General features: G+C 38.1%; 22 non-coding genes across 22 annotated transcripts; all 22 read right to left on the reverse strand.

Annotated features, from left to right (window-relative positions):
• Positions 1-348: 348 nt before the first annotated feature.
• On the reverse strand, positions 349-467 carry LOC129809297 (5S ribosomal RNA). The gene has a single exon (XR_008752614.1). It is a non-coding gene; the product is annotated as a 5S ribosomal RNA (ribosomal RNA).
• Positions 468-1,062: 595 nt separating this feature from the next.
• Positions 1,063-1,181, reverse strand: LOC129809308 (5S ribosomal RNA). The gene has a single exon (XR_008752625.1). It is a non-coding gene; the product is annotated as a 5S ribosomal RNA (ribosomal RNA).
• A 200-nt stretch (positions 1,182-1,381) lies between these two features.
• Positions 1,382-1,500, reverse strand: LOC129809317 (5S ribosomal RNA). Its single transcript, XR_008752633.1, has one exon. It is a non-coding gene; the product is annotated as a 5S ribosomal RNA (ribosomal RNA).
• A 595-nt stretch (positions 1,501-2,095) lies between these two features.
• Positions 2,096-2,214, reverse strand: LOC129809318 (5S ribosomal RNA). The gene has a single exon (XR_008752634.1). It is a non-coding gene; the product is annotated as a 5S ribosomal RNA (ribosomal RNA).
• A 394-nt stretch (positions 2,215-2,608) lies between these two features.
• LOC129809319 (5S ribosomal RNA) lies at positions 2,609-2,727 on the reverse strand. Its single transcript, XR_008752635.1, has one exon. It is a non-coding gene; the product is annotated as a 5S ribosomal RNA (ribosomal RNA).
• Positions 2,728-3,128: 401 nt separating this feature from the next.
• LOC129809316 (5S ribosomal RNA) lies at positions 3,129-3,247 on the reverse strand. The gene has a single exon (XR_008752632.1). It is a non-coding gene; the product is annotated as a 5S ribosomal RNA (ribosomal RNA).
• Positions 3,248-3,641: 394 nt separating this feature from the next.
• LOC129809298 (5S ribosomal RNA) lies at positions 3,642-3,760 on the reverse strand. The gene has a single exon (XR_008752615.1). It is a non-coding gene; the product is annotated as a 5S ribosomal RNA (ribosomal RNA).
• A 589-nt stretch (positions 3,761-4,349) lies between these two features.
• On the reverse strand, positions 4,350-4,468 carry LOC129809299 (5S ribosomal RNA). The gene has a single exon (XR_008752616.1). It is a non-coding gene; the product is annotated as a 5S ribosomal RNA (ribosomal RNA).
• Positions 4,469-4,862: 394 nt separating this feature from the next.
• Positions 4,863-4,981, reverse strand: LOC129809300 (5S ribosomal RNA). Its single transcript, XR_008752617.1, has one exon. It is a non-coding gene; the product is annotated as a 5S ribosomal RNA (ribosomal RNA).
• Positions 4,982-5,181: 200 nt separating this feature from the next.
• On the reverse strand, positions 5,182-5,300 carry LOC129809301 (5S ribosomal RNA). The gene has a single exon (XR_008752618.1). It is a non-coding gene; the product is annotated as a 5S ribosomal RNA (ribosomal RNA).
• Positions 5,301-5,500: 200 nt separating this feature from the next.
• LOC129809302 (5S ribosomal RNA) lies at positions 5,501-5,619 on the reverse strand. Its single transcript, XR_008752619.1, has one exon. It is a non-coding gene; the product is annotated as a 5S ribosomal RNA (ribosomal RNA).
• A 401-nt stretch (positions 5,620-6,020) lies between these two features.
• LOC129809303 (5S ribosomal RNA) lies at positions 6,021-6,139 on the reverse strand. The gene has a single exon (XR_008752620.1). It is a non-coding gene; the product is annotated as a 5S ribosomal RNA (ribosomal RNA).
• A 200-nt stretch (positions 6,140-6,339) lies between these two features.
• Positions 6,340-6,458, reverse strand: LOC129809304 (5S ribosomal RNA). Its single transcript, XR_008752621.1, has one exon. It is a non-coding gene; the product is annotated as a 5S ribosomal RNA (ribosomal RNA).
• A 394-nt stretch (positions 6,459-6,852) lies between these two features.
• On the reverse strand, positions 6,853-6,971 carry LOC129809305 (5S ribosomal RNA). The gene has a single exon (XR_008752622.1). It is a non-coding gene; the product is annotated as a 5S ribosomal RNA (ribosomal RNA).
• Positions 6,972-7,171: 200 nt separating this feature from the next.
• LOC129809306 (5S ribosomal RNA) lies at positions 7,172-7,290 on the reverse strand. Its single transcript, XR_008752623.1, has one exon. It is a non-coding gene; the product is annotated as a 5S ribosomal RNA (ribosomal RNA).
• Positions 7,291-7,684: 394 nt separating this feature from the next.
• On the reverse strand, positions 7,685-7,803 carry LOC129809307 (5S ribosomal RNA). Its single transcript, XR_008752624.1, has one exon. It is a non-coding gene; the product is annotated as a 5S ribosomal RNA (ribosomal RNA).
• A 401-nt stretch (positions 7,804-8,204) lies between these two features.
• On the reverse strand, positions 8,205-8,323 carry LOC129809309 (5S ribosomal RNA). The gene has a single exon (XR_008752626.1). It is a non-coding gene; the product is annotated as a 5S ribosomal RNA (ribosomal RNA).
• A 401-nt stretch (positions 8,324-8,724) lies between these two features.
• On the reverse strand, positions 8,725-8,843 carry LOC129809310 (5S ribosomal RNA). Its single transcript, XR_008752627.1, has one exon. It is a non-coding gene; the product is annotated as a 5S ribosomal RNA (ribosomal RNA).
• Positions 8,844-9,237: 394 nt separating this feature from the next.
• Positions 9,238-9,356, reverse strand: LOC129809311 (5S ribosomal RNA). Its single transcript, XR_008752628.1, has one exon. It is a non-coding gene; the product is annotated as a 5S ribosomal RNA (ribosomal RNA).
• A 200-nt stretch (positions 9,357-9,556) lies between these two features.
• On the reverse strand, positions 9,557-9,675 carry LOC129809313 (5S ribosomal RNA). The gene has a single exon (XR_008752629.1). It is a non-coding gene; the product is annotated as a 5S ribosomal RNA (ribosomal RNA).
• Positions 9,676-10,069: 394 nt separating this feature from the next.
• LOC129809314 (5S ribosomal RNA) lies at positions 10,070-10,188 on the reverse strand. The gene has a single exon (XR_008752630.1). It is a non-coding gene; the product is annotated as a 5S ribosomal RNA (ribosomal RNA).
• A 394-nt stretch (positions 10,189-10,582) lies between these two features.
• LOC129809315 (5S ribosomal RNA) lies at positions 10,583-10,701 on the reverse strand. Its single transcript, XR_008752631.1, has one exon. It is a non-coding gene; the product is annotated as a 5S ribosomal RNA (ribosomal RNA).
• Between the last annotated feature and the right edge of the window lie 299 nt (positions 10,702-11,000).

The raw sequence follows: 11,000 nt of genomic DNA on the forward strand, positions 1-11,000 counted from the left end.
CCTTGCAAATTTAAGAAATGTTGCAGAAAATGTAATTTAATCAGAAGTTGGTGGATCTGCTAGTTCACTATTTCAATTTCCTTCAGAGAAATTATTTAAAATAAATTAAAGTGGTAATATTAAGCAAAAAGGATCAAAGATCGTTGGCGAGAGACTTCAAAGTTCATTTTGAGTCCATGGCAAAGTTCTTCATGCCATTTCCCTTGCAAATTTAAGAAATGTTGCAGAAAATGTAATTTAATCAGAAGTTGGTGGATCTGCTAGTTCACTATTTCAATTTCTTTCAGAGAAATTATTTAAAATAAATTCAAGTGGTAATATTAAGCAAAAAGGATCAACAAAAAGGGATGCCAACGGCACGCGGTGTTCCCAAGCGGTCCCCCATCCAAGTACTAACCGCGCCCGATGCTGCTTAACTTCGGTGATCGGACGAGAACCGGTGTATTCAGCATGGTATGGTCGTTGGCGAGAGACTTCAAAGTTCATTTTGAGTCCATGGCAAAGCTCTTCATGCCATTTCCTTTGCAAATTTAAGAAATGTTGCAGAAAATGTAATTTAATCAGAAGTTGGTGGATCTGCTAAACCACTATTTCAATTTCCTTCAGAGAAATTATTTAAAATAAATTCAAGTGGTAATATTAAGCAAAAAGGATCAAAGATCGTTGGCGAGAGACTTCAAAGTTCATATTGAATCCATGGCAAAGCCCTTCATGCCTTTTGCCTTTAAGAAATTTTGCAGAAAATGTAATTTAATTAGAAGTTGGTGGATCTGCTAGATCACAATTTCAATTTCCTTCAGAGAAATTATTTAAAATAAATTAAAGTGGTAATATTAAGCAAAAAGGATCAAAGATCGTTGGCGAGAGACTTCAAAGTTCATTTTGAGTCCATGGCAAAGTTCTTCATGCCATTTCCCTTGCAAATTTAAGAAATGTTGCAGAAAATGTAATTTAATCAGAAGTTGGTGGATCTGCTAGTTCACTATTTCAATTTCTTTCAGAGAAATTATTTAAAATAAATTCAAGTGGTAATATTAAGCAAAAAGGATCAACAAAAAGGGATGCCAACGGCACGCGGTGTTCCCAAGCGGTCCCCCATCCAAGTACTAACCGCGCCCGATGCTGCTTAACTTCGGTGATCGGACGAGAACCGGTGTATTCAGCATGGTATGGTCGTTGGCGAGAGACTTCAAAGTTCATTTTGAGTCCATGGCAAAGCTCTTCATGCCATTTCCCTTGCAAATTTAAGAAATGTTGCAGAAAATGTAATTTAATCAGAAGTTGGTGGATCTGCTAGTTCACTATTTCAATTTCCTTCAGAGAAATTATTTAAAATAAATTCAAGTGGTAATATTAAGCAAAAAGGATCAACAAAAAGGGATGCCAACGGCACGCGGTGTTCCCAAGCGGTCCCCCATCCAAGTACTAACCGCGCCCGATGCTGCTTAACTTCGGTGATCGGACGAGAACCGGTGTATTCAGCATGGTATGGTCGTTGGCGAGAGACTTCAAAGTTCATTTTGAGTCCATGGCAAAGCTCTTCATGCCATTTCCCTTGCAAATTTAAGAAATGTTGCAGAAAATGTAATTTAATCAGAAGTTGGTGGATCTGCTAAACCACTATTTCAATTTCCTTCAGAGAAATTATTTAAAATAAATTCAAGTGGTAATATTAAGCAAAAAGGATCAAAGATCGTTGGCGAGAGACTTCAAAGTTCATTTTGAGTCCATGGCAAAGCTCTTCATGCCATTTCCCTTGCAAATTTAAGAAATGTTGCAGAAAATGTAATTTAATCAGAAGTTGGTGGATCTGCTAGTTCACTATTTCAATTTCCTTCAGAGAAATTATTTAAAATAAATTCAAGTGGTAATATTAAGCAAAAAGGATCAAAGATCGTTGGCGAGAGACTTCAAAGTTCATATTGAATCCATGGCAAAGCCCTTCATGCCTTTTGCCTTTAAGAAATTTTGCAGAAAATGTAATTTAATTAGAAGTTGGTGGATCTGCTAGATCACAATTTCAATTTCCTTCAGAGAAATTATTTAAAATAAATTCAAGTGGTAATATTAAGCAAAAAGGATCAACAAAAAGGGATGCCAACGGCACGCGGTGTTCCCAAGCGGTCCCCCATCCAAGTACTAACCGCGCCCGATGCTGCTTAACTTCGGTGATCGGACGAGAACCGGTGTATTCAGCATGGTATGGTCGTTGGCGAGAGACTTCAAAGTTCATTTTGAGTCCATGGCAAAGCTCTTCATGTCTTTTCCCTTGCAAATTTAAGAAATGTTGCAGAAAATGTAATTTAATTAGAAGTTGGTGGATCTGCTAGTTCACTATTTCAATTTCCTTCAGAGAAATTATTTAAAATAAATTCAAGTGGTAATATTAAGCAAAAAGGATCAAAGATCGTTGGCGAGAGACTTCAAAGTTCATATTGAATCCATGGCAAAGCCCTTCATACCTTTTGCCTTTAAGAAATTTTGCAGAAAATGTAATTTAATTAGAAGTTGATGGATCTGCTAGATCACAATTTCAATTTCCTTCAGAGAAATTATTTAAAATAAATTCAAGTGGTAATATTAAGCAAAAAGGATCAACAAAAAGGGATGCCAACGGCACGCGGTGTTCCCAAGCGGTCCCCCATCCAAGTACTAACCGCGCCCGATGCTGCTTAACTTCGGTGATCGGACGAGAACCGGTGTATTCAGCATGGTATGGTCGTTGGCGAGAGACTTCAAAGTTCATTTTGAGTCCATGGCAAAGCTCTTCATGCCATTTCCCTTGCAAATTTAAGAAATGTTGCAGAAAATGTAATTTAATCAGAAGTTGGTGGATCTGCTAAACCACTATTTCAATTTCCTTCAGAGAAATTATTTAAAATAAATTCAAGTGGTAATATTAAGCAAAAAGGATCAAAGATCGTTGGCGAGAGACTTCAAAGTTCATTTTGAGTCCATGGCAAAGTTCTTCATGCCATTTCCCTTGCAAATTTAAGAAATGTTGCAGAAAATGTAATTTAATCAGAAGTTGGTGGATCTGCTAGTTCACTATTTCAATTTCCTTCAGAGAAATTATTTAAAATAAATTCAAGTGGTAATATTAAGCAAAAAGGATCAACAAAAAGGGATGCCAACGGCACGCGGTGTTCCCAAGCGGTCCCCCATCCAAGTACTAACCGCGCACGATGCTGCTTAACTTCGGTGATCGGACGAGAACCGGTGTATTCAGCATGGTATGGTCGTTGGCGAGAGACTTCAAAGTTCATTTTGAGTCCATGGCAAAGCTCTTCATGTCTTTTCCCTTGCAAATTTAAGAAATGTTGCAGAAAATGTAATTTAATTAGAAGTTGGTGGATCTGCTAGTTCACTATTTCAATTTCCTTCAGAGAAATTATTTAAAATAAATTAAAGTGGTAATATTAAGCAAAAAGGATCAAAGATCGTTGGCGAGAGACTTCAAAGTTCATATTGAATCCATGGCAAAGCCCTTCATGCCTTTTGCCTTTAAGAAATTTTGCAGAAAATGTAATTTAATTAGAAGTTGGTGGATCTGCTAGATCACAATTTCAATTTCCTTCAGAGAAATTATTTAAAATAAATTCAAGTGGTAATATTAAGCAAAAAGGATCAACAAAAAGGGATGCCAACGGCACGCGGTGTTCCCAAGCGGTCCCCCATCCAAGTACTAACCGCGCCCGATGCTGCTTAACTTCGGTGATCGGACGAGAACCGGTGTATTCAGCATGGTATGGTCGTTGGCGAGAGACTTCAAAGTTCATTTTGAGTCCATGGCAAAGCTCTTCATGTCTTTTCCCTTGCAAATTTAAGAAATGTTGCAGAAAATGTAATTTAATTAGAAGTTGGTGGATCTGCTAGTTCACTATTTCAATTTCCTTCAGAGAAATTATTTAAAATAAATTAAAGTGGTAATATTAAGCAAAAAGGATCAAAGATCGTTGGCGAGAGACTTCAAAGTTCATATTGAATCCATGGCAAAGCCCTTCATGCCTTTTGCCTTTAAGAAATTTTGCAGAAAATGTAATTTAATTAGAAGTTGGTGGATCTGCTAGATCACAATTTCAATTTCCTTCAGAGAAATTATTTAAAATAAATTCAAGTGGTAATATTAAGCAAAAAGGATCAAAGATCGTTGGCGAGAGACTTCAAAGTTCATATTGAATCCATGGCAAAGCCCTTCATACGATTTTGCCTTTAAGAAATTTTGCAGAAAATGTAATTTAATTAGAAGTTGATGGATCTGCTAGATCACAATTTCAATTTCCTTCAGAGAAATTATTTAAAATAAATTCAAGTGGTAATATTAAGCAAAAAGGATCAACAAAAAGGGATGCCAACGGCACGCGGTGTTCCCAAGCGGTCCCCCATCCAAGTACTAACCGCGCCCGATGCTGCTTAACTTCGGTGATCGGACGAGAACCGGTGTATTCAGCATGGTATGGTCGTTGGCGAGAGACTTCAAAGTTCATTTTGAGTCCATGGCAAAGCTCTTCATGTCTTTTCCCTTGCAAATTTAAGAAATGTTGCAGAAAATGTAATTTAATTAGAAGTTGGTGGATCTGCTAAACCACTATTTCAATTTCCTTCAGAGAAATTATTTAAAATAAATTCAAGTGGTAATATTAAGCAAAAAGGATCAAAGATCGTTGGCGAGAGACTTCAAAGTTCATATTGAATCCATGGCAAAGCCCTTCATGCCTTTTGCCTTTAAGAAATGTTGCAGAAAATGTAATTTAATCAGAAGTTGGTGGATCTGCTAGTTCACTATTTCAATTTCCTTCAGAGAAATTATTTAAAATAAATTCAAGTGGTAATATTAAGCAAAAAGGATCAACAAAAAGGGATGCCAACGGCACGCGGTGTTCCCAAGCGGTCCCCCATCCAAGTACTAACCGCGCCCGATGCTGCTTAACTTCGGTGATCGGACGAGAACCGGTGTATTCAGCATGGTATGGTCGTTGGCGAGAGACTTCAAAGTTCATTTTGAGTCCATGGCAAAGCTCTTCATGTCTTTTCCCTTGCAAATTTAAGAAATGTTGCAGAAAATGTAATTTAATTAGAAGTTGGTGGATCTGCTAGTTCACTATTTCAATTTCCTTCAGAGAAATTATTTAAAATAAATTCAAGTGGTAATATTAAGCAAAAAGGATCAACAAAAAGGGATGCCAACGGCACGCGGTGTTCCCAAGCGGTCCCCCATCCAAGTACTAACCGCGCCCGATGCTGCTTAACTTCGGTGATCGGACGAGAACCGGTGTATTCAGCATGGTATGGTCGTTGGCGAGAGACTTCAAAGTTCATTTTGAGTCCATGGCAAAGCTCTTCATGCCATTTCCCTTGCAAATTTAAGAAATGTTGCAGAAAATGTAATTTAATCAGAAGTTGGTGGATCTGCTAAACCACTATTTCAATTTCCTTCAGAGAAATTATTTAAAATAAATTAAAGTGGTAATATTAAGCAAAAAGGATCAACAAAAAGGGATGCCAACGGCACGCGGTGTTCCCAAGCGGTCCCCCATCCAAGTACTAACCGCGCCCGATGCTGCTTAACTTCGGTGATCGGACGAGAACCGGTGTATTCAGCATGGTATGGTCGTTGGCGAGAGACTTCAAAGTTCATTTTGAGTCCATGGCAAAGCTCTTCATGCCATTTCCCTTGCAAATTTAAGAAATGTTGCAGAAAATGTAATTTAATCAGAAGTTGGTGGATCTGCTAAACCACTATTTCAATTTCCTTCAGAGAAATTATTTAAAATAAATTAAAGTGGTAATATTAAGCAAAAAGGATCAAAGATCGTTGGCGAGAGACTTCAAAGTTCATTTTGAGTCCATGGCAAAGTTCTTCATGCCATTTCCCTTGCAAATTTAAGAAATGTTGCAGAAAATGTAATTTAATCAGAAGTTGGTGGATCTGCTAGTTCACTATTTCAATTTCCTTCAGAGAAATTATTTAAAATAAATTCAAGTGGTAATATTAAGCAAAAAGGATCAACAAAAAGGGATGCCAACGGCACGCGGTGTTCCCAAGCGGTCCCCCATCCAAGTACTAACCGCGCCCGATGCTGCTTAACTTCGGTGATCGGACGAGAACCGGTGTATTCAGCATGGTATGGTCGTTGGCGAGAGACTTCAAAGTTCATTTTGAGTCCATGGCAAAGCTCTTCATGTCTTTTCCCTTGCAAATTTAAGAAATGTTGCAGAAAATGTAATTTAATCAGAAGTTGGTGGATCTGCTAGTTCACTATTTCAATTTCCTTCAGAGAAATTATTTAAAATAAATTCAAGTGGTAATATTAAGCAAAAAGGATCAACAAAAAGGGATGCCAACGGCACGCGGTGTTCCCAAGCGGTCCCCCATCCAAGTACTAACCGCGCCCGATGCTGCTTAACTTCGGTGATCGGACGAGAACCGGTGTATTCAGCATGGTATGGTCGTTGGCGAGAGACTTCAAAGTTCATTTTGAGTCCATGGCAAAGCTCTTCATGCCATTTCCCTTGCAAATTTAAGAAATGTTGCAGAAAATGTAATTTAATCAGAAGTTGGTGGATCTGCTAAACCACTATTTCAATTTCCTTCAGAGAAATTATTTAAAATAAATTCAAGTGGTAATATTAAGCAAAAAGGATCAAAGATCGTTGGCGAGAGACTTCAAAGTTCATATTGAATCCATGGCAAAGCCCTTCATGCCTTTTGCCTTTAAGAAATTTTGCAGAAAATGTAATTTAATTAGAAGTTGGTGGATCTGCTAGATCACAATTTCAATTTCCTTCAGAGAAATTATTTAAAATAAATTCAAGTGGTAATATTAAGCAAAAAGGATCAACAAAAAGGGATGCCAACGGCACGCGGTGTTCCCAAGCGGTCCCCCATCCAAGTACTAACCGCGCCCGATGCTGCTTAACTTCGGTGATCGGACGAGAACCGGTGTATTCAGCATGGTATGGTCGTTGGCGAGAGACTTCAAAGTTCATTTTGAGTCCATGGCAAAGCTCTTCATGTCTTTTCCCTTGCAAATTTAAGAAATGTTGCAGAAAATGTAATTTAATCAGAAGTTGGTGGATCTGCTAGTTCACTATTTCAATTTCCTTCAGAGAAATTATTTAAAATAAATTCAAGTGGTAATATTAAGCAAAAAGGATCAACAAAAAGGGATGCCAACGGCACGCGGTGTTCCCAAGCGGTCCCCCATCCAAGTACTAACCGCGCCCGATGCTGCTTAACTTCGGTGATCGGACGAGAACCGGTGTATTCAGCATGGTATGGTCGTTGGCGAGAGACTTCAAAGTTCATTTTGAGTCCATGGCAAAGCTCTTCATGTCTTTTCCCTTGCAAATTTAAGAAATGTTGCAGAAAATGTAATTTAATTAGAAGTTGGTGGATCTGCTAGTTCACTATTTCAATTTCCTTCAGAGAAATTATTTAAAATAAATTCAAGTGGTAATATTAAGCAAAAAGGATCAAAGATCGTTGGCGAGAGACTTCAAAGTTCATATTGAATCCATGGCAAAGCCCTTCATGCCTTTTGCCTTTAAGAAATTTTGCAGAAAATGTAATTTAATTAGAAGTTGGTGGATCTGCTAGATCACAATTTCAATTTCCTTCAGAGAAATTATTTAAAATAAATTCAAGTGGTAATATTAAGCAAAAAGGATCAACAAAAAGGGATGCCAACGGCACGCGGTGTTCCCAAGCGGTCCCCCATCCAAGTACTAACCGCGCCCGATGCTGCTTAACTTCGGTGATCGGACGAGAACCGGTGTATTCAGCATGGTATGGTCGTTGGCGAGAGACTTCAAAGTTCATTTTGAGTCCATGGCAAAGCTCTTCATGCCATTTCCCTTGCAAATTTAAGAAATGTTGCAGAAAATGTAATTTAATCAGAAGTTGGTGGATCTGCTAGTTCACAATTTCAATTTCCTTCAGAGAAATTATTTAAAATAAATTAAAGTGGTAATATTAAGCAAAAAGGATCAAAGATCGTTGGCGAGAGACTTCAAAGTTCATTTTGAGTCCATGGCAAAGCTCTTCATGCCATTTCCCTTGCAAATTTAAGAAATGTTGCAGAAAATGTAATTTAATCAGAAGTTGGTGGATCTGCTAAACCACTATTTCAATTTCCTTCAGAGAAATTATTTAAAATAAATTAAAGTGGTAATATTAAGCAAAAAGGATCAACAAAAAGGGATGCCAACGGCACGCGGTGTTCCCAAGCGGTCCCCCATCCAAGTACTAACCGCGCCCGATGCTGCTTAACTTCGGTGATCGGACGAGAACCGGTGTATTCAGCATGGTATGGTCGTTGGCGAGAGACTTCAAAGTTCATTTTGAGTCCATGGCAAAGCTCTTCATGCCATTTCCCTTGCAAATTTAAGAAATGTTGCAGAAAATGTAATTTAATCAGAAGTTGGTGGATCTGCTAAACCACTATTTCAATTTCCTTCAGAGAAATTATTTAAAATAAATTAAAGTGGTAATATTAAGCAAAAAGGATCAAAGATCGTTGGCGAGAGACTTCAAAGTTCATTTTGGGTCCATGGCAAAGTTCTTCATGCCATTTCCCTTGCAAATTTAAGAAATATTGCAGAAAATGTAATTTAATCAGAAGTTGGTGGATCTGCTAGTTCACTATTTCAATTTCCTTCAGAGAAATTATTTAAAATAAATTCAAGTGGTAATATTAAGCAAAAAGGATCAACAAAAAGGGATGCCAACGGCACGCGGTGTTCCCAAGCGGTCCCCCATCCAAGTACTAACCGCGCCCGATGCTGCTTAACTTCGGTGATCGGACGAGAACCGGTGTATTCAGCATGGTATGGTCGTTGGCGAGAGACTTCAAAGTTCATTTTGAGTCCATGGCAAAGCTCTTCATGCCATTTCCTTTGCAAATTTAAGAAATGTTGCAGAAAATGTAATTTAATCAGAAGTTGGTGGATCTGCTAAACCACTATTTCAATTTCCTTCAGAGAAATTATTTAAAATAAATTCAAGTGGTAATATTAAGCAAAAAGGATCAAAGATCGTTGGCGAGAGACTTCAATGTTCATATTGAATCCATGGCAAAGCCCTTCATGCCTTTTGCCTTTAAGAAATTTTGCAGAAAATGTAATTTAATTAGAAGTTGGTGGATCTGCTAGATCACAATTTCAATTTCCTTCAGAGAAATTATTTAAAATAAATTCAAGTGGTAATATTAAGCAAAAAGGATCAACAAAAAGGGATGCCAACGGCACGCGGTGTTCCCAAGCGGTCCCCCATCCAAGTACTAACCGCGCCCGATGCTGCTTAACTTCGGTGATCGGACGAGAACCGGTGTATTCAGCATGGTATGGTCGTTGGCGAGAGACTTCAAAGTTCATTTTGAGTCCATGGCAAAGCTCTTCATGTCTTTTCCCTTGCAAATTTAAGAAATGTTGCAGAAAATGTAATTTAATCAGAAGTTGGTGGATCTGCTAGTTCACTATTTCAATTTCCTTCAGAGAAATTATTTAAAATAAATTCAAGTGGTAATATTAAGCAAAAAGGATCAACAAAAAGGGATGCCAACGGCACGCGGTGTTCCCAAGCGGTCCCCCATCCAAGTACTAACCGCGCCCGATGCTGCTTAACTTCGGTGATCGGACGAGAACCGGTGTATTCAGCATGGTATGGTCGTTGGCGAGAGACTTCAAAGTTCATTTTGAGTCCATGGCAAAGCTCTTCATGCCATTTCCCTTGCAAATTTAAGAAATGTTGCAGAAAATGTAATTTAATCAGAAGTTGGTGGATCTGCTAAACCACTATTTCAATTTCCTTCAGAGAAATTATTTAAAATAAATTCAAGTGGTAATATTAAGCAAAAAGGATCAAAGATCGTTGGCGAGAGACTTCAAAGTTCATATTGAATCCATGGCAAAGCCCTTCATGCCTTTTGCCTTTAAGAAATTTTGCAGAAAATGTAATTTAATCAGAAGTTGGTGGATCTGCTAGATCACAATTTCAATTTCCTTCAGAGAAATTATTTAAAATAAATTCAAGTGGTAATATTAAGCAAAAAGGATCAACAAAAAGGGATGCCAACGGCACGCGGTGTTCCCAAGCGGTCCCCCATCCAAGTACTAACCGCGCCCGATGCTGCTTAACTTCGGTGATCGGACGAGAACCGGTGTATTCAGCATGGTATGGTCGTTGGCGAGAGACTTCAAAGTTCATTTTGAGTCCATGGCAAAGCTCTTCATGTCTTTTCCCTTGCAAATTTAAGAAATGTTGCAGAAAATGTAATTTAATTAGAAGTTGGTGGATCTGCTAAACCACTATTTCAATTTCCTTCAGAGAAATTATTTAAAATAAATTCAAGTGGTAATATTAAGCAAAAAGGATCAAAGATCGTTGGCGAGAGACTTCAAAGTTCATATTGAATCCATGGCAAAGCCCTTCATGCCTTTTGCCTTTAAGAAATTTTGCAGAAAATGTAATTTAATTAGAAGTTGGTGGATCTGCTAGATCACAATTTCAATTTCCTTCAGAGAAATTATTTAAAATAAATTCAAGTGGTAATATTAAGCAAAAAGGATCAACAAAAAGGGATGCCAACGGCACGCGGTGTTCCCAAGCGGTCCCCCATCCAAGTACTAACCGCGCCCGATGCTGCTTAACTTCGGTGATCGGACGAGAACCGGTGTATTCAGCATGGTATGGTCGTTGGCGAGAGACTTCAAAGTTCATTTTGAGTCCATGGCAAAGCTCTTCATGCCATTTCCTTTGCAAATTTAAGAAATGTTGCAGAAAATGTAATTTAATCAGAAGTTGGTGGATCTGCTAAACCACTATTTCAATTTCCTTCAGAGAAATTATTTAAAATAAATTCAAGTGGTAATATTAAGCAAAAAGGATCAAAGATCGTTGGCGAGAGACTTCAAAGTTCATATTGAATCCATGGCAAAGCCCTTCATACCTTTTGCCTTTAAGAAATTTTGCAGAAAATGTAATTTAATTAGAAGTTGAT

This window comes from Phlebotomus papatasi, unplaced genomic scaffold, assembly GCF_024763615.1.
Source record: "Phlebotomus papatasi isolate M1 unplaced genomic scaffold, Ppap_2.1 HiC_scaffold_591, whole genome shotgun sequence".
Taxonomy (NCBI): domain Eukaryota; kingdom Metazoa; phylum Arthropoda; class Insecta; order Diptera; family Psychodidae; genus Phlebotomus; species Phlebotomus papatasi.